This window comes from Dermacentor variabilis, chromosome 1 (genome assembly GCF_050947875.1).
Source record: "Dermacentor variabilis isolate Ectoservices chromosome 1, ASM5094787v1, whole genome shotgun sequence".
Taxonomy (NCBI): Eukaryota; Metazoa; Arthropoda; class Arachnida; order Ixodida; family Ixodidae; genus Dermacentor; species Dermacentor variabilis.
In genome coordinates, this window is record NC_134568.1 from 168575734 (window position 1) to 168597126 (window position 21393).

Here is a 21393-nt window from a genome sequence, read left to right on the forward strand (position 1 = left end):
ATACTCTGCGCTAACCCTGGCATCATACAAGATGTGGACGTGCTCGGCAAGGTGCGCTGCAGTGACCACAGGATGGTAAGAACTCGAATTAGCCTAGACCTGAGGAGGGAACGGAAGAAACTGGTACATAAGAAGCCGATTAATGAGTTAGCGGTAAGAGGGAAAATAGAGGAGTTCCAGATCAAGCTACAGAACAGGTATTCGGCTTTAACTCCGGAAGAGGACCTTAGTGTTGAAGCAATGAACGACAATCTTGTGGGCATCATTAAGGAGTGTGCAATGGAAGTTGGTGGTAACCCCGTTAGGCAGGATACCAGCAAACTATCGCAGGAGACGAAAGATCTGATCAAGAAACGCCAATGTATGAAAGCATCTAACTCTACAGCTAGAATAGAACTGGCAGAACTTTCGAAGTTAATCAACAAGCGTAAGACAGCTGACATAAGGAAGTATAATATGGATAGAATTGAACATGCTCTCAGGAACGGAGGAAGCGTAAAACAGTGAAGAAGAAACTAGGAATTGGCCAGAATCAGATGTATCCATTAAGAGACAAAGCCGGCAATATCATTACTAATATGGATGAGATAGTTCAAGTGGCTGAGGAGTTCTATAGAGATATATACAGTACCAGTGGCACTCTCCACGATAATGGAAGAGAAATTAGTCCAGAGGAATTCGAAATCCCAAAGGTAACGCCGGAAGAAGTAAAGAAAGCCTTGGGAGATATGCAAAGGGGGAAGGCAGCTGGGGAGGATCAGGTAACAACAGATTTGTTGAAGGATGGTGGACAGATTGTTCTAGCGAAACTGGCCACCCTGTATACGCAATGCCTCATGACCTCGAGCGTACCGGAATCTTGGAAGAACGCTAACATAATCCTAATCCATAAGAAAGGGGACGCCAAAGACTTGAAAAATTATAGACCGATCAGCTTACTGTCCGTTGCCTACAAACTATTTACTAAGGTAATCGCAAATAGAATCAGGAACACCTTAGACTTCTGTCAAGCAAAGGACCAGGCAGGATTCCGTAAAGGCTACTCAACAATAGATCATATTCACACTATCAATCAGGTGATAGAGAAATGTGCGGAATATAACCAACCCTTATATATAGCTTTCATTGATTTCGAGAAAGCGTTTGATTCTGTCGAAACCTCAGCAGTCATAGAGTCATTACAGAATCAGGGTGTAGACGAGCCCTATGTAAAAATACTGAAAGATATCTATAGCGGCTCCACAGCCACCGTAGTCCTCCATAAAGCAAGCAACAAAATCCCAATAAAGAAAGGCGTCAGGCAGGGAGATACGATATCTCCAATGCTATTCACAGCATGTTTACAGGAGGTATTCAGAGACCTGGATTGGGAAGAATTGGGGATAAAAGTTAATGGAGAATACCTTAGTCACTTGCGATTCGCTGATGATATTGCCTTGCTTAGTAACTCAGGGGACCAATTGCAATGCATGCTCACTGACCTGGAGAGGCAAAGCAGAAGAGTGGGTCTAAAAATTAATCTGCAGAAAACTAAAGTAATGCTTAACAGTCTCGGAAGAGAACAGCAATTTACAATACGCAGCGAGGCACTGGAAGTCGTAAGGGAATACATCTACTTAGGGCAGGCAGTGACGGCGTATCCGGTTCATCAGACGGAAATAATCAGAATAATAAGAATGGGCTGGGGTGCGTTTGGCAGGCATTCTCAGATCATGAACAGCAGGTTGCCATTATCCCTCAAGAGAAAAGTATATAATAGCTGTGTCTTACCAGTACTCACCTACGGGGCAGAAACCTGGAGGCTTACGAAAAGGGTTCTACTCAAATTGAGGACGACGCAGCGAGCTACGGAAAGAAGAATGATAGTTGTAACGTTAAGGGATAAGAAAAGAGCAGATTGGGTGAGGGAAGAAACGCGAGTTAATGACATCTTAATTGAAATCAAGAAAAAGAAATGGGCATGGGCAGGACATGTAATGAGGAGGGAAGATAACCGATGGTCATTAAGGGTTGCGGACTGGATCCCAAGGGAAGGGAAGCGTAGCAGGGGGCGGCAGGAAGTTAGGTGGGCGGATGAGATTAAGAAGTTTGCAGGCATGGCATGGCCACAATTAGTAGATGACCGGGGTTGTTGGAGAAGTATGGGAGAGGCCTTTGCCCTGCAGTGGGCATAACCAGGCTGATGATGATGATGATCAAAGAGCAGGATGACATTAGTGCCAAGTTTAATGAGTATAATGCGACCTCAAACTCGGAAATGAGCTTAGGAGAAGTGGTAAAACATTCGGTAAACTGAAACGCTCTTAGACCCGAGCAGCTTGATGAACTAAGAGGGCTGTTGGGAAAATATCTCGACCGATTCAGCGATCGGCCACGTAAAAGCGAGATAATAACGCATGAAATAGAGCTGACCTCAACCGAACCCGTAAGATCGAAGCCTTACAGGGTGTCTCCACGACAGAGAGAAATTATGGAGGCAGAGATACAGCGCATGCTAGAGCTGGGAGTTATTCAGCCCGCTGAGAGTGACTATACGTCACCGCTAATACTTGTAGAAACCCCTAACGAGAACCCTCGTCCGTTTGTTGATTACACGAAGTTAAATTCTATCGCTAGGGACCAGGGGTACCCGATACCCAACATTGAAGAACCAATTGAAAGTGTTAGCGCTGCTAAATACATTTCATCTATAGATATCGTGCGGGGATACTGGCAAGTTCCCCTTTCAGAAAGTTCCAGCCGCTATGCCACATTTATCTCACCTGTAGGCACTTTTCGCCCTCTCGCACTGAGCTTCAGGCTGAAGAACGCGCCGTTTAGCTTCTCTAAGTTAATGGATATTGTCCTGAAACACTTGCAGGAGTTCGCCTTGCCATATCTTGATGATGTAACAATTTTTTCGGACAGCTGGTCTGCAGCGGTGGCGTAGAGGTAGAGTATCCGCCCCGCGTGCAAGAAGACCGTGGTTCGAATCCCGGTGCCGCGATATTTTCCACCGGATAAAAAAATCCGCGTGTTGATAAAATTGCTTAAACAAGGCCTGGAGTGCGGCCTGATCGCGGTGACCAGAACCGGTAACGCACTCCCTCGCCAGAGCAGCATTGGCCACCCTAGTGCAGTACTTGGCCACAACCTCCTATATGAATACAACAATCCAACCCCGGCCCTCAGTCCCCAGAAGCTGCGGAGCAACTGACCACGGCGGCGGTCAGACCTGTGCCGCAGTAGAGGGTGCTAAGAATCCCTGGAACCGGACAGGCGCAAATAGGAATCTGAACCTGGCAACGCTTAACGCTAGAACGTTATCTAGTGAGGCGAGTCTAGCAGTGCTATTGGAGGAATTATAGGGCAGTAGATGGGATATCATAGGGCTCAGTGAGGTTAGGAGGACAACACAAGCATATACAGTGCTAAAAAGCGGGCACGTCCTGCGCTACCGAGGCTTAGCGGAGAGACGAGAACTAGGAGTCGGACTCCTGATTAATAAGAATATAACTGGTAACATAAAGGAATTATATAGCATTAACGAGAGGGTGGCAGGTCTTGTTGTGAAACTTAACAAGAGGTACAAATTGAAGGTCGTGCAGGTCTACGGCCCTACATCCAGTCATGATGACCAGGAAGTTGACAGCTTCTATGAAGACGTGGAATCGGCCAGAATTGAAGGTCAGAACAACATACACTATACTGATGGGCGACTTCAATGCCAAGGTAGGCAAGAAGCAGGCTGGAGACAACTCAGTGGGGGAATATGGCATAGGCACTAGAAATAGCAGGGGAGAGCTATTAGTAGACTTTGCAGAAAAGAATAATGTGCGAATAATAAATACCTTCTTCCGCAAGCGGGATAGCCGAAAGTGGACGTGGAGGAGCCTGAATGGCGAGACTAGAAATGAAATAGACTTCATACTCTGCGCTAACCCTGGCATCATAAAAGATGTGGACGTGCTCGGCAAGGTGCGCTGCAGTGACCATAGGATGGTAAGAACTCGAATTAGCCTAGACCTGAGGAGGGAACGGAAGAAACTTGTGCATAAGAAGCCGATTAATGAGTTAGCGGTAAGAGGGAAATTAGAGGAATTCTAGATCAAGCTACAGAACAGGTATTCGGGTTTAACTCGCAAAGAAGACCTTAGTGTTGAAGCAATGAACGACAATCTTATAGGCGTCATTAAGGAGTGTGCAATAGAAGTCGGTGGTAACTCCGTTAGACTGGATACCAGTAAGCTATTGGAGGAGACGAAAGATCTGATCAAGAAACGCCAATGTATGAAAGCGTCTAACCCTACAGGTAGAACTGCACGTATCGCACCTCAAACAGGTGTTCTCACGGTTGAGGGAAGCCGACTTAACGATGAAAGCGGTAAAGTGTAGGTTTGGCTGCTCGCAGGTTATTTCTCTGGACCATGTCGCTCAGGGCACGAGACGGCTGGCCGAGCTGAAAACAGCTACCATTGGAGAATTTTCACAGGCGCGCACGAAGACAGACATTGGGTCATTTTTGGGACTTGTGGGGTACTATCAACAGTACACTCCGAATCGGTCGCAAATAGCAAGTCCTTTAACGGACGCCCTCCGAAAGAGAGCACCGAATAGCGTGCACTGGGATAAGGGCAAAGAGAACGCTTTCCAAAGTTTGAAAACACTATTGGTTTCTCGTCCTGTGCTTCGCGCGCCAGACTACACAAAAGAATTCATAGTTCAATGCGACGCAAGCGACACAGGTATGGGCGTTGTACTTAGTCAGGTCGGCGACGATAATGAGGGACATCCTATCCTCTATGCCAGCCGTAAACTAACTGTAAGAGAGGAAGCCTACTGCGCATCAGAGGAGGAATGCGCTTGTTTGGTTTGGGCAGCCCAGAAGTTGTCGTGTTACTTGTACGGAGCGAGGTTCATCTTCGAGAGCGACCACTGTCCTCTGACGTGGCTCAATCAAATGTCACACAAAAATGGCCGCTTGCTCCGATGGCGCCTCACTCTCCCAGAGTACAACTTCTCCGTTAGATTTAAGAAGGGAAAGTCGCATAGCAATGAGGACGGTTTGAGCAGGCTAATTTGAATTGTGCGTTTAAGGGTCCCGCCTAAATTTTAGGGTTGTTATTGTTAGTTTTGTTAAGCCAAAAAGATCCCCTCTCATTTAGCAGGATTCCCTCCATCATTGCTCAATTTGTCAGCCCGAAATTGCTTCAAAAATTGGCGTAGCGAAATGCAGCATTTTTCGTTTCTGCACCTATGTTTTCTTTGAAGCCTAGCGGGTCTAAAGTGAGATCCAAGATACGTCATCTCGGCGCAGAGCCATGTTTTGGGGTTAGTTTTGCAGTTGCCGATCCTTGTTGGAGGTTTTGAGGCGGTGACATCATTGCACAAGTGGTCGCTGCAATCCAAGGCATCACCTTCTTGCCACCAGCGGTTCTCTTCCTGCCCAGCGGTTGTCAGCGCTAGACACTCGAGATTTTCCGGGTCATGGAAGAGCTGTTAGGAACGCCCTGCAGAGGCGACGACATGCAAAGTATTCTCAGCCAGCGGCAGCTGCGAGCCTGGCGAGCTTCCCCGAAGCGACCATGGAAGCGTTCGCCACCTGCAGCAGTGACTCGTTTCGTAGGGACGACGATGTGCCGCGTCAACACCCCCTCGGCCCCGCTATGACTAAACGCGGTCGACGGACCAAGCATTGTTCGTGGATTCGCCATGTCCGCTGTTTGAAACAGGGGAGCCACTGGAAGATATTTTGCGCGGCCCTCTCACGGGGCTTAGAAGTCATGGACGGACGCGGGGGCCATTGTCTGCGGGGTCAACACTGGGATGAAGAGGCGCCTGCCCGGGCCAAGCCCCGTGTCTCCAAGAACCCACTCACTTCGGCGTGGTCAGTAAAACCTGTGTGGAAGTGTGTGCAACCCTCCCCCTAAAAGGCAGGTCGACTACGATGACGTTGGACGCAACGAATAGGCGGTGAACTGCCGTTTTTCTCTCACCTAGAGATCTAGGGAGGACAGAGTGTTCATAAGGAGCTGTTGTGCGGCTACTGATTGTGCTTTCTCTCGCAGTCATGCTAGACTGATGAACTGCAACGTCCTTATGTAGATACTGTAATTAAACCCATATTCCTCGTTCTCGATGAGAAGCAGTCCCTCTCTTCAACAACGTCCTCAGCGTGGATAAGTTGGACAAAGGCATGGGCCAGCTACCATCTATTTCATGCCCGACTCCAAACACATCACTATGCAACTGCTACATGGCGTGGCAACCGGTGTAATGATATGCAACTGCAATACAAAGCGCGCACGTATCGACGCCACGCGGCGTGCATCTCACATCCCATGATAAGCGGCACAACACGATACTAATGATGATGATGATACGACAAAAATAATTATTATGATGATTTATTGGCACCCCTTCTGAAGCGGGGCGGCACAGTTCCTAACCTGCTTGATTTAATCAGGTATGCCATACATGTTTTTTTTATTCTATCAATTTTTGTACATCCCCTTAATCATCTTTTTCTTCCTCAAGACAATCCAACGATTTATTGGCCTATCCCCCATAGTGGGTAGGAGCTGCGCGACAGCTGAGACGGACACCGGCGGCGGTGGTGGCGGACAACATAGCCAACCGAAACGACTATTGGAATGAGCCCATAACAGCTTACGCTGTAAAATGCGATCGACTCCAGCTAACTGCAGAGGTAGCCCACAGAAGATATCGCCAAATCATATCTGTGAAAGTAACCATTTATTGTGGGATTCGGTAACTCAGTGTTGTTAATGAGACTTCGAATCGCTGAGTAGGATATTACTACCGGCTTCAAGAACATTGGAGTTTCAGAAATTTATTACTTTGCTAGTTATAAGCTTTTTCTATCCCCAGTAAAATGAAACTGTCAAAATGAATCTCAAAAATGAGTATGATGTAAAGCGTCATAGCTTTCTCTCACATTCCCATTAACAAAATAACACTGTTCAGATTCCTCCAGTCTCTGAAGTTGATACCGACATCAGGGAATATTTCTGCATAGTGTTAGGATTTGGAGGTCAATCCCTCTGCTCGTAACCAGTTGTCCAGATTAGAGTCCGGCATGAATTAGATGGTAGCTGGCCCATGCCGTTATCCAACTTATCCACGCTGAGGACGTTGTTGAAGGGAAAGACTGCTTCTCATCGAGAACGATGAATATGGGTTTATTTACAGTTTCTACATAAGGACGTTGCAGTTCATCAGTCTAGCATGACTGCGAGAGAAAGTACACTGAGCAGCCGCACAACAAAGGTTTATAAACACTCGGTCCTCCGTCGATCCCAAGGTGAGGGAAAACGTTGGACCAGGAGACGAACCGCCTCTTTGCGCGAGGGATTACGCACACACACCTGCACAGGTTCACGGTCACCCCCCCTGCCCCCGAGGGCAGATGGCTTTCGCAGCACTCCGAGCTGACCTTCGCAGCGCGGCCGCCGTGTTGTCCATTGTCTTGTGTCTTGAACGGTGCGTGGGAAGGGGCCTTTGACTACGTTCCCTCGGGGACTCCCTTGTTCACAGCAGACCCGATCGGCGGTGGCGGGTTCAGTAACAATAGTCGGTCAGCCGATCGCTTTTAGTCACAATGTCGATGAGGCTGGAGCGTAACGGTGGCGTTCCAAGAAAAGTTGCCGCCGCTGTCGCAACAGGCTGGCAAAACTTGCATCTCAGCGGGCCGTTCTTAACAATAGTTCTCTCGCCGCCTGAGTTAAGTGCTTCTCTGGAACTCATCCGGAAAGCGTTAGAACAACACTTAACATCGATATTCGTCAAATGGGCCCTTAGTCACCATGTCTGAGCTTTCAAGTGTCCTTTGCTCTTTGTCTGCCACGGCTGCATGTAGCCGGAGAGATACAAGCATTATTCCGTGCAGATACCATATATCAAAGGAGCGCCTGCAAGTGAATCGGCTACATCACTGAGATTAATTTCTTTGTGGCCTGGCACTTAGAGTAAATTAACTAAACGTAAAGCGAAGCTAAGTAATAAAAATTACGGCAGAACTCATCTCACGATGACTGTCGACGATAATGCGAGCGGCAATCGAGCAATGTAGCTACAGATCATATTCCTGAAGCGCCGCTTATTTAACACGTGTAGTGGTCATACGGAAACTCGTTGACTCGCCTATATGCTACATACTCGGATGTCGTCCCACTTTACTATGGCTCTCGCTTACCAAGGTCGCCCATGAGCATGGAGGCATTATGACGACTGTATGACGCTGACACGGTGACAATGGAATGAGGAAGAAGGAATAATATCGATGAAACGACCAAGGCATATACCGACGACGGCATGACGGCAATTCTTAAATTAGAACGATGGTATAACGGCGTCAACGTGACGACGATGACATGAAGACAATCAGATGACGGTGATTTTGGAGCGTTGGTATTGGATTTGATTTGGGAGCGCTGCATTGAGGGCCAAACGTAATGGTCAGTCACAAGGCGTGTAGAAGCGCAAACGCCGGGATAGCTGAGGTTGTTAAACTGGTTGAAAAGGCTGTGGTAATGCAGAGAAGGCACATATGGTCTTACTCGTCCGGTAGATATGTCACAGTAGAGGATGTCCGTCGACCCTGGGACGGCAGCTTGTTGAAGTCGAAGAGCCGTTCTCGAGGAGCTGCTGGAGTGCGGCGTCTCTTTTCTGAGCGGCGGCGAGGGCGTCAGTCGTCATGGGTAGCAACTCGACAACGTAGATGAGGGAGAGTGCGTCGGCGACCACATTATCTTTCCCGCTGATGTGTTGGATGTCTGTGGTAAACTGAGCGATAAAGAACAGTTGGTTCTACTGTACCGCGGCGTTGGGAAAAGGTGTGAGTGATAAGTTTGTCGTCGGTGTAGATGGTGCAGTGCTGTGCCTCGAGAATGTGGCGAACGAGCTGAGCCGCTTCGCAGATGACAAGATGCTCTCTATAGTAGGCTGGGCAGGTCGTCTCCAGAGGGGCCGAAGAGGCATCGGCGATCCTGCCAGAGGACGAGGCCTGGTAAGGTTCTTGGAAAAGTACGCCAACGGGCACCAGTTAATAATCTGCATAATAATCTTCAACCCCACTCTTACACTCTCTCTGTTAAAGTCCTCAATCATTTGTTGTAACTCGTCCCCAGTCTTGCTGAACAGGACAATTCCATCTGCAAATCCAAGGCTCCTTACATATTCGTCTTTGATCCTCACTTCTAAGCATTCCCAGTTTAATAGATTGAATACTTCTTTCTTCTACATTTTTCATCCACTATATTTCTTCTACACATTTCTTTCGTCTATATTTGCACTTATATTCGTCTTCACATGTTTCCGTTTGTGCTCCCGCAGATCACGCGCGTGTATTCACAACAGCTGTATTGCAAGAATTGCAAGTGCGGCGGCAAGTGACGTCAACTGCTTTCCCGCGCGAAGTGTACAAACCATGTCTAACGGATCGCAGATGCGTTTGCTGTAGCTTAAAGGAGGCATCGTATAAGCACTGTCCAAGCATATTGACACGCGTACTTGTTTATCCTTATCGGCTGACCCTGTTTCAGCGCCTAATAAATGTGATCGCACTGCGCAGGACCCGCAAGCAAGTATAGGAAGTTTCTGGCAAGTTATCGATGTCCATCCGCTGTCTGTCACCGAACCTTGTGTAATCGGATTGCATGTATGCGTGACACGAATGGTGTAGAACTTTGTGGAAGACACGCCGGTCCCAGCGATTACTCTGGAACATTCGACCAGTGATGTATAGAAGCCGACGCGCTTGATCCGCTGATCAGATTTTAACGATCGCCGACTGTGTTCGCCGCTGTCGCCGTTCTTTAAGTGTAGCCTGTTTTTGTGGGCACAAGTTCGCCCAATAAAAGTTAGTTTCGTCATCCACAGTATTGCTACTGTGTTATTTATACGTCACTACCACATTACAATACAGAAAGGCCGTTTCCAAGGTCGCCTTGTTGACGCGCGGATCGGAACCATATTTTTCTGGCGGCCCGTCTCGCCACTCTTAGGATTTGCCCATGAGCCAAAGTTTCGGTGTATTTTTCTGCATATGCATATCCCAATGCACCCTTCTCGAACCCGATGAATCGGCCTCAGGGGGCACAAAAGACGAAGGCGTAGCGATTCCGACTCGTTCTGAAAGGACTTCTCCGATGCCAGAGGCAGGCAGACGCTACAATGAGCTGATGGGCGCATCTCCGTGCATACGTGGCTCGTGGATTCTCAGTAAGCACTGAAAGCTTTTTCACACACGTTTTAAGTGCTGTTCAAGTTCGCCGTAAGTATATCGTGTACCTAGCCGCGTTCATGGCCGCATGCGTACGGGAGATTCAGAAACCACGATGTTAGAACCATTGCGAAATATTATGTTGTGCTACCTGTCGCGATCAGCAAAACCCATCTATCGTGGATAATTAAAGCCTGTTTTCAGGCATCTGAAATTTACAAAATTTGCTTAGACTGATACTACTGTCATGTATACCTTGCGCTGGCTTTCTAGTGAGACCGCCTCCCCCCCCCCCCGCCCCGAAAAAAAAGTAATAATGATAATATCAAGTGGACAAATTATTAACAGCTGTCTTAGCATTCCTCTGCCGGATATACATGCCGGCACCTCGTTGCTCTTTAAAAAGATTTCCCCTTCGTAAGCCTATATACAAAGAGTTTGCTTATACCTATCTCGGAAGCGTATTGTGGAACCTAATGCATGAAGAGGTGTTAGCACTGTTCAATTTATAACACAATAAAGGTACAAGAATTTATCCGCAGCAACTTCTTAAGCGCGCCGCCGAAATGTGCTTGCTTAGGTGATGCAAAAAATTCTCGCGCAAAAGGAAGAGCGAAAAGTGATGAGAAGGTTTGCAGTACCAGGCAAATCAGGAAGAATTGCGTAGCGACAACAGTTGTAAAGTTCACATACAGATTTTCAACACGTCAAAAACGGTCGTAGTTTGCGTCCCTTTCATTCTTCTACATTTGCATTCGTCTTCGCGTGTTTTCATTTGTGTTCCCGCAAATCACGAGCGTGTATTCGCAACTGCTGTATTGGAAGTATTGCAAATGCGGCGGCAAGAGGGACGTCAGTTGCTTTCCCACGCGAAGTGCGCAAATCATGTCTAGCTGATTGCAGACGCATTTGCTGCCGCTTAAAGGAGGCATCGTGTAAGCGCTATCCAAGCATATAGAAAGGCCGCTACCAAGGTCGCCTGGTTTACACGCGGCTCGGAACCACATTGTTCTGGCGGCCCGTCCCGCCACATTAAGGATCTGCCCGTCGATCGCGGATAATTCAAGCGTGTTTTCGTGCATGTAGGATCCTCTGGGCTGGAATACTCCCACCTAAGGTGGCCTCACAGCATACAGGGTTATCTCACTGAGCTAGCTTGGATGCACGGTTGCCATAGTCAGAAGTTCGAATACTCGCGTTGTTTTTTTCTTTTTTTTTTCTTACGCTGGTACACTTTACGCCTAATGCATGACTCGGCATGGGTCGTACTTTTCTTGAACGGAAGGTATAGCAACGGTATCCCGGTCATTCTTGCATCACAAGCAAAACAATCGTGCCCTTCTCCGAAAGAGAGAATAAAAGGTTGTGATAATGTAGTATTTTGTAACGTTTAATATTGGGACTCATGCAGCAAGAAATTAAAAGGCAGTGTTGCGACGTTTTCGCATAGGAACAAGCAATAAGTATAAGGCCTGGTGAGAGTCGATGGTTCAATCCTTCGCATTACTTGAGCTCGTTTTTGTAACTTCTGGCCTACGATTCCCTCACTCACCGCAACAATAGACAAATGACCAAACAATGAACAGCCTTGCTGAGTCGACGTTCCTAAATATTGAAGAAGCAGGTGAATCAAGTACAAAAAAACATATCTGAATAAAGGAAACAAACAGAGAACAAAAATACATCGTTTGCAGTTTCCATCTGCATAACAAGCCTTGCACCGAGGGCGACGGAATCCTGAGCGAATGTAATAATCTACAACAAGAAGTGGGCAAAGTCAACAACAGAAAACGGACGGAGGTGACATAATGTACACGAGACACACTTTCTGCACATGCAAATAGTTGTAGTAGCAATACTGTATTTAAAGATAATAATTATGCAAATGGATCCTTCTCGGACACCAAGGAAGCACATTTGTTTGCCTAACGCTACACGTTGTCAGTAAGGATTCCACATATGCTGCGTAAGAATACCACTAGCGCGCCTACAGGACGTGGACTAATTGCGCAATTAAGTCGCCATGTTCTCGGCGGAAAGTAAGGAAAGGTCCATAAGCGTGGTCGTATGTAACGTAATTGAGACATTAATGATAGCCGGACCACAAAATCATAGGACTGGTTAATGCAGTTTTTCGTTCACAATAACAATTTATCGCCGGCCGTACATCTTCACTAATATTAACTTTGCTATCGCGATAGGCAGGTTTTTGTTCTCGCGAGCCGCTGTAGCGGGCCAAATGTTCTGTAAATACGCGCTCATAACTTTCAGCGCTATCCTTCACCTTAGTATTTGTAGATCCAGTGAATGACTTGGTGATCTCTCTAAGTGCTTCTAAGGAGCAAATTGTTTTTTCCGAACTGAGAAAACCTTTTGTGCGCTAATGTACTTCCCAATAACAGGCTTAAGCCAGTCGTAATAATGAACCTAACATTTCTGAAGGCGCCTGGCCAATTATGAACAATTCGACAAGGTATGTTGGTGAATTTGGCTCTTATTTCACGAATTGTGCAGCAGGCGTTATAACCAACTGGGGCAGTATCGCAAAAATGTCTCGTACGTAAAAGTGGTTTCTCATTTGGTGGCGTTCAGGCGCCCCCCACTCATGATCGCAGTTGGCGTGAAAACAATGCGTTTGATGATACGACGGCCAATCACGGACTGTACTTGTGTAGCAGAACTTTTGTCAATGTATTTCTAGAGCCCGTTTTCACAGAATTTTTCTTACGTAAGTACCGGTGGTTGGCCATCGCTGCGGTAAGCGCGTAATTATAACCCTCATTGATATCGTCAATTGTGGGCCCCGATTACAGACCAGTTAGAAAACCCTTTTAGGCGAGATGACTTATTCGAATGCAGGGGGGCTATAACGTAAAGCTATTCCAAACTCTTTCTATTCCATTGCTGCAATCAGTTCTCCACGATTCGTAAAAAAATTTCACCCCCCTCCTCCACTTCGCCTGTGCCTCACGCACCGTTGCGAAAACCACGTAACCCACCCACCCTCATATGACGTGTACGCACTGATTATGATCGATTAGACCGAGCAATAGAAAAAAAAAATAATTTCTATTCTACACCTTTGTCACCCTTAGCCTTCCGCGATTGGTCAAGATGTTCTCGGGCTGCGCCCACTTCACCTGTTTCATGCGACGTCCCAAACCTGCGAAAACTGGCCCCATCTAAGCTACGTGTATACATTAAAAATACATTAATATGTCGAACAAAAGTGAATTTTTTTATGAATAGCCGGAGACTGACCCGTTTGGAAAGGAATAGAGGATGGCCGCCCACCCATCGCTTTGGCACTGGCTACTAGGAGCTGCCTGGGAGAGTGGATTTATTTGCGTATTATTAACAAAAGACGGTGTGGACACGACATTGTGAAGCCCTTTCGGAACGTATTAGCCCCGAGAACGACCTACAGGGGCGCTGCGAGCGCCGCTCGTGCTGTATTAAAGCAAGGACGCGCTTCTAATCTGCTCTAGTTTGGACAGGGTCCGGGCGCATTCTGCAGTGTTTTCATTTGTTCGCTCTTATTCCTTATACTAGAACAGCTATGATAGTTCTCTTAAATATATATTTACGATGTCGGCGCTAGCAAAAATTTATTCCGGAGGTTATTTTCTAAACAACAATATATTTCTCGAAGGCAAAGTTACAGTGCTAGCCGACGGAGCTCAGTCCAGTGCGTTGCGCGTTTTTCCTGCGCAGTTCTAAACTCTGCAGCAGTAGCTCGCGTGGATAATGAAAGCGTAAACGCGAAAAACAGTGGACAGAACAATCGAGTAAAGTGACCTTACTTACCGTTGTGCAACAAGCATGTAACAAACGCTGACTATATATGTGACTTACGCAACATTTACCTTGATTTTTAATCCGCCAGAACTTGTTTGCTCACGACGAGCACTTCGTGGTAAAATAATGAATTTTTGCGTTTCTTCAAAGAAATCTTCGGCAGTATGCGCGAAGACAGAACTAACAGTGAAGTCTAGATTCTGCCGGTGCCGTTTTCTTTTACAGCGAAGCTGTTTATGGTGGTCCCTGTGCCGTCTTTGTCGGAGTTCGGTAAAACTATCGTCATCAGCAATGGCTGGAGCGTCGTCGTCTTCTTCCACAGCTGCTTCCGCTGCCAGTCCTCATTTCAGCGTAGAATTTCACTTCTCTTCCATCGTCGCAATGGGGAGGCCACGTTTACGGGGGTATAAGCCGTTGCTTAAGAGGAAGCTTTAGCTCGGGTGCTCCTATCTAACTAGATGTAAAAGGAGAATTCGTTTTTCTCGGCAACCACTGCACCAAATTTGACGAGGTTTGTTGCATTTAAAAGAAAAACTTAAAATCTAATGACTATTGGTTTCGAATTCTTGAGTTAGGTCGTTAATTTTTTATTAAAAATTGGTAAAAATCGAAAATTTTCAAAAAACGAAACCATCAAGTTTACAACTTTGTAACTCAACAACGAAAAATGATAACACAACTCTGTGAATTGCAACTAATACTACATCTAAAGCGGACAAAATTTATATTGACACGTGTACTGTCTTCATCGGGCGACACGTTTTGCCGCCTAAGAAATGTTATCGCACAGCGCGGGACGCGCCTGCATGTATCCGAAGTTTCTGGAAAGTTATCGATGCTTCTATCCGCTGTCTGTTGTCGCCAAACCTTGTGTTATCTGACTTCATCGCTTGACGCGAATGGTGTAGAACTTTGTAGAAGGCATGCGGGTCCCAACGATTAGTCTGGAACATTCGATGACTGCTATATAAAAGCCGACGCACTTGACCCGCTGATCAGATTTTCGACGATCGCCGAGCGTGTTCGCCGCTATCGTTGTGCTATAAGTGTAGCCTGTTTTGTGGGCGCAGGTTCGCCCAATAAAAGTTAGTTTTGTCGTTCACAGTATTGCTACTGTGTTATTCAACGTCACCACCACGTGACAATATGTTACACATGAATATAAATAATGTAATAATATGGAAATACAGCCTTTGCAGAACCCTTGTAACCAACGTTACAAATTTACGTAAGATGTAAAATGACATATCGAATTTGTCCGCTTTAAATGATCTAAGGGCTGCCGTTTACAGAACCGCGATATCTCTTCTTGATGCAGCGCAATTTGTAAACTTTGTGCTTCTGCTTTTTATGCGTTGCATATTGCAATCACTCAGTTCAGCCCTTGGGCGCGGCCGGGCAGCCACCATTGACCTTTAGCGCAACCACGTGACGTGACGTCACGACAGCCGGAGGAAAAGCTGGGCCCCAACTCGCGCGGTCGCGCGCGGCCGCAGCCACCACCTGACTCCCGCTCCTCCCGCTAGGGGCGCTGCGCCGGCGCGTGACGTCACGGAGGAAAAGCTGGGCCCCAACTCGCGCGGTCGCGCGCGGCCGCAGCCACCACCTGACTCCCGCTCCTCCCGCTAGGGGCGCTGCCCCGGCGCGTGATGTCACGGAGGAAAAGCTGGGCCCCAACTGGCGCGGTCGCGCGCAGCCGCAGCCACCACCTGACCGCGCAATATGCAACGCATTCTTGGCTTAACCAAGCTAAGCCTGGGCATTTTTTTTCAAACGGTCGAATATTTGAAAATATTTTTAACAAAATTCAAGCCCTAAATCGAAATTCCGCTTCCAACAGTCACTAGAATTTGACTTTCTCTCTCGAATGCAACAAATTTCATTTAAATCAATCCAGGGGTTATCTCACAAAAACGTTTTTGCGTTTTACATGTATTTGAATAGGCCGCGTTGGAGTTGGGCCAAGCTAAACTTCCTCTTAAGGAAGTATCAGCCATTCATTGTCTTACTTCACGGACAGACAGACAAGAAACTTTATTTGGTCCTAAGGGACTACGTTATCGTAGTCGCGGAGATTTAATTTTGAAGCAATTTTTAAGAATTTCAAGCGGCAATAATGAAGGGCGGATGCTGCTAACCACGCCACCGAGCAAGCTCGAGACATCGAATGCAAGCGACAACGGTGGACTGCGGGCATACCGTCACTGGCGTCGTTCTCTCCGTCGCAGCCGAACGCGTGTGTAACCTCTTTAAAAAACACAAAGACCTCAATCGTCAAACCAATCCAAGCAATCGTTAAAACGATTGCACCGCCCGCATCTCCAGTGATGGGCCTTGCGCCCAATATATGGAGCTTTGGATTAGTGGTTCCGCCCATTCCATCCTAGCTACAACTATGAGAAGACCACACGGCGGAGCAACTTGCACGCGTAAAAAAAAATAAAAACACGGCAAAACACAGACACAAACCTCGCGCTCAAAAAAGAAAACACTGGGAGAACCAAAAAAAGCACACCTAAAGCATGCTGAATACGCGAAGCACGCTAAAGCGAAAATGAGGTAAAAGAATGACGAAATAATGACTTGCATCACTTGAAAGTCACCTGACTTGCAAGTGATGACTTGCATGATGGTAACACTCGCCGTAACTAACATAGCTTCGCTGTTCGACCATCTTCACGGACTGGAAGGGGCGGCGATATTTTTTTAACTGCTTCTCAAGATTGAGCCCTTCTTTGCCGGTTAATTTTAATGTGCGGTAATTTGAAGTAAACCTAATTGAGGCTTTCAGCTGTTTGCATTGCACGAAAGGGCATGGGCCAATGTCTATTCTATTTGCAGGGCTACACGTCCAACTCTGCTCAGCAATTTACAGGTGCTTGTTGTTTGGCGAACATCAGTTATGACGGATCTGTTTAGTGAAACTGACACAGCTGCTCGACCGAACTTTTGGGACGAAGTATTCCTTTTAAACCGTATGGCCACAGCTAGCAAGGAGCCGAAGTTTCACTTAGTAGTACAGGACACATTGAAGATATCATCATTCACCGAAAGAAGTAAAAATTCAAGTGAATTCACGTGAGGCTTGTGGTGCCTCTTTTATGACGCGGTTATACGAGGCGGTCTTTTATGAAATGACGAAGCGAATAGTTCAGTTTGCATAATAAAACCAGAGAGGTTCGACACATCTCGATGCCGAAGATACATAAATTTTCCTCTTGAATGCAGCATAATATGCGCTCTAGTGCCTCCAGTATACTATAGACATTGCAGTTGGCGCCCTAAATAACTGGTTCATGGTTTCACTTCGTAGTAGTAGTGAACGGATCGGTTTCGCGAACAATGCGCGCCTCAGCATTACAACCCAACGACAGTGCGTTGGTTCCACTGCGGGAGGGGTTTGCCATATTGTCGATAAAGACTGCTGCAGCTAGGCGACTATGAAACATTCCATCGTTCGCATGACTTCACTCTCGATATTAACCACGAAGCTTTTCTTTCAGGTTATTGCTGTTATGGTGTTCGTGAAGTACATACTATACGTGACGCGCAGTCGTGTTAACAGCCATGTACAATGATTTTTCTTGGTGTCTGTTTCGGAAAACGGTGAAAGTAGTAGTATACTTTTGATACAAATTGCGCACCTACCTCTTCCTTTTACGCATTATAACAGTGCCCACGTCTGACTAGAACAACTCGCCAGGACAATAAGACGTTTGATGAAAGCTTCGCCGGCAGTATCTTTCTATAACCTACCAAAATGCAATGCCTCCCATAACTAAGTACAAATGGATTGTTATCCTTTGAGCAAAGTATCATACAAACTTCTCATGCTGAATTTGAAGACATTCTCCTTGAGCAAAATTTATGAACACACACGGTGCAGCTCTGCATTGCAAAAGCTGTAGACCTCTTCAACTTTATATAGCTTGCGATATTAAAGCCACAAGTTTTCATGATTGACGCATTTCTGAAAAAAATAAACTGCAGTTTAGGCGAGGCAGCAGCAAATAGCCGAAATATGCGCTGGCGCAGCATGCACGAATCGAACGAGCGCGGGCAGCCGCCAAGCGAACCAGAGTGAGCGGAGTCCTGGCTGTGACGTCACTCGTGAGAGGGCGCCACTCCAACTTCTCGCCTGTAATACGACACCACTCTGCCAACTCTTGTTCGCTCTGGATACGTTTTAGCACAATTTTTACCTTTCCATTGCGCGCCGCCGCCATTTTCCACAAGTCAACGCAGGCTAAGCAAGGGGAAGCCGGCCAATCGCAGTCTCTGGCATCACTTTCGTCATCAGGTTAACTACTTTCACTGCCCAAGTTGGCCCAATCGAGACCCTTTCAACCTCTGCGCGCTTCTTGCCACTTGTCAGCCAATTAGATAAGAAAAACCTGTCAAGGTAGGCAATGCTATTCGCTTTGAAAGGAAACCAAAGTGGACTCCTACAGTCGAGGATAATGTTTGATTGGGAGGTTCAAACAATGCTGTAAGTCACCGCCTGATCCTTGCGTCAGCGCTTACGTAAATTCCCTTAAACTTCGTGAAGTAGCGCCACGCTTTGAAGAATGCTGCTGCCTCCTCGCGCGCTCTGATCGAGGCCGACGCCGCGTCGGCATTGGCCTAATGGCATCACGTGGGCTCTCGCGTCGGCTTGGTTTGCTCACAGTCGCGCTTCAGCGCCATTTTTGCTTGAGGAGTGTTTGCGGAGTGGCGAGGAGCACATGTTGGCGCCGTTGCTCTTCTGTGCTGTTTTGGTTTGCGAACACCTTAAACTTTTGGGGCAAGTGCGATGCCGCTTCACGGCATTTTCTATCGCTATAACATGCTGCGCCTTCATATGCCAAAATAGTTTCAGCAAAGACAAGAGGCTCTTTTCGATACCGTCCGGTAAACGCTAAGGGTTAGCAAGGAAGACATGGATTCATTTAATTTTGGGAGGGCGAACTTCAGACCAACATTCTCCACACCACTATACGAGGTAGTTGCGAGTCTCCCATAGTTTAGCCCTACTCGACGTGCATTTTGTTTGTATAAGTAGTACGGTCGTATTTGGTGCGTTTAATCATGTTGTACGCCAACAGGCTTGAATTCGCGGGCAGGCGAGGCTGCGTGCGAAAACGTTATTACGAAACCTTTAGGATTCAGCGCATTCCTTTTGACAAAATTTAAGGCTCGAGTGTGAAAACTCATCTTAGGGAAGCAACTCTGCATTTTGTGGTTACTAACTAGCCTTCTTTAGAGCGACTAGCTTTATTTGCCTCTTTTGTTCGTGTTCGTCATTGGTGGTCGCCCGATGGATTTGCCATAGGAACGAAAAGCCTGCTTGCTCTCCCGAAATCGAGTTACAGGGAGCCTTCGTCGCCGAACGATGACATCGTAGGCCTTTCTGACGTACGTGTTACTTCGTGTCAGTTTTAAAGTGTATTTAGGTTAAGATGCGGCGGTGGAGCACTCGCAAAAAAAAAAAACGTGTAGTCGTCCGCTTGTTCAATGGCTGGTTTAGTCGTCGTTCGCTCGTTCGTTTAGATGTTCGCTTACTCGTTCGTTCAAATATTAGTTCGTTCGACCACTATGTTTTTGAGACACAAGTAATGAGACAACAAATGGTGCCTCAATTGAAGTACTGCATCATTTCACTTACCGCAATTTCGGCCGCGTCATAGCGCGGCAATTATTTGCGCGGTCATCACTTCACTAAAGTCATATCTCGCAAACGGTATTTCGGAGCGAGCGCAACCGTCATCGATGCATGCACCTTAGTGCAACTCGGTTAGCGACAAGTGAGTCACTTCGTGAATGAACGAACTAACGCACAATGACATTTTATTCGTGATGAGTCACTAACCTGAAAAAAATAATGCACTTGCTTCATCCTGAATGAAGCGCTGTTACCACACCACCGCTTCACGAACGAATACTAAAAAACTGATTTCATTTTCTGTATACGCGGAATCCGGACTCGATGATCGGCCGCGCGTATTTCTGTTGACTATGAGGCATTAGAAACATAATAGCACCATCGCACCCATCTGAGCCTTTGCGCGTGCTTAGAAGATGGACAAGCACGCACGTTGGCGGCACTGTAGCTTGTGATACTTTTTCGAACCTTCAGAGCAGCGATCGTTTGTGCCCTCTGTCGGCCTTTCCACGTCATAGATTATATACGCCGCGAATTCACATGGCAAAGGCGCGGATCATTTGGCTACTTAGGGCTTGCTGGAGGTCAGGATGTTGGCATTCGATCGTAATGTGTTATTTGCAACTATTCGCAAGAGCATCTTGCGACAATCAATTGACAAATGTTGCGTACCTGATTGTAGCCCATGCGATATATTCGGAATCGTCATGGCAAAGCGTTAGCACTCGATGCTTTTAAATAAATAATTATCAATACACGAAAAAAATACTGCCGTCACTGAATTTGTATAACCATCCGTATAGAAATTCTATGCTGTATACGAAGTTACTTGGAGCTAGAAGGCCAACGCGAACGCCTAAAGCGCACCGCCTTGCTATGCCTGCATTCACTCCGCGAAAGGTCGTCTGTTACGCTCGAGTGGTGTAGGCGGCGCCACGGTCGGGAAGGGAACGTGAAAGAGAGGAGAAATGAGGAGGAATGAAGGCGGAGAAGGAGGGCGTCCATACTTTACGAAGTTTAAGGGGTTTTACCGCGCCGCCAAATCACCCTCGCTCTCGCTCTCGGAAGCCTGCGTTATCCGCGCGTTCCTTGTCCGCGCATGCTCTTGCCTACGGTCTTAAAGGCCAAACTACACGTACGCTTGCGGGCGCGCGTTAGCTGACGTCCCCACGTATGCGCAGATGGTGCAGGACAGATCGTACGCGTCGAAGCGCAACACGAGCCCCGATATCCTCTCCAGACAAATATAACCGCGTACTCCATCTCACAAGTACTTGCAGCACTGCCGAAGGTGCGAGGCGTTCTCAGGCAATTTCCTTGCGCAGTGGTATATATAGTACAATGCGTAACTGACGAATTAATGACTGCACTAGAGGGTTTTATTTTTGCTCGCTACATGATATGGTACAGCGATACGTCACGTTGCGCATGCACGTCATATACTAAGAATTACTCTGGCAGCTACCGCCGTTAACCCTAATAGCCACCCTAAGCGTGGTCCGCCCTGTCAGCAAACAACAATTGGAAAAATCCACCATCGCTAAGTCTGGTCTCAAGCTAAGGTCAAAGCATTAGGTATGTTTTGCCGTATTCATTGAAATAGGTTCTTTGTCTTCACGCTGCTAGGACTACAGACAGAGCGCCGAGTCTTAAAACAGGTTTGATTTCTAGATAGCAGATGGCGCCACAGCATTAGAACCGGTGAGGCGTTGACGATGCGGAACGCTATAAA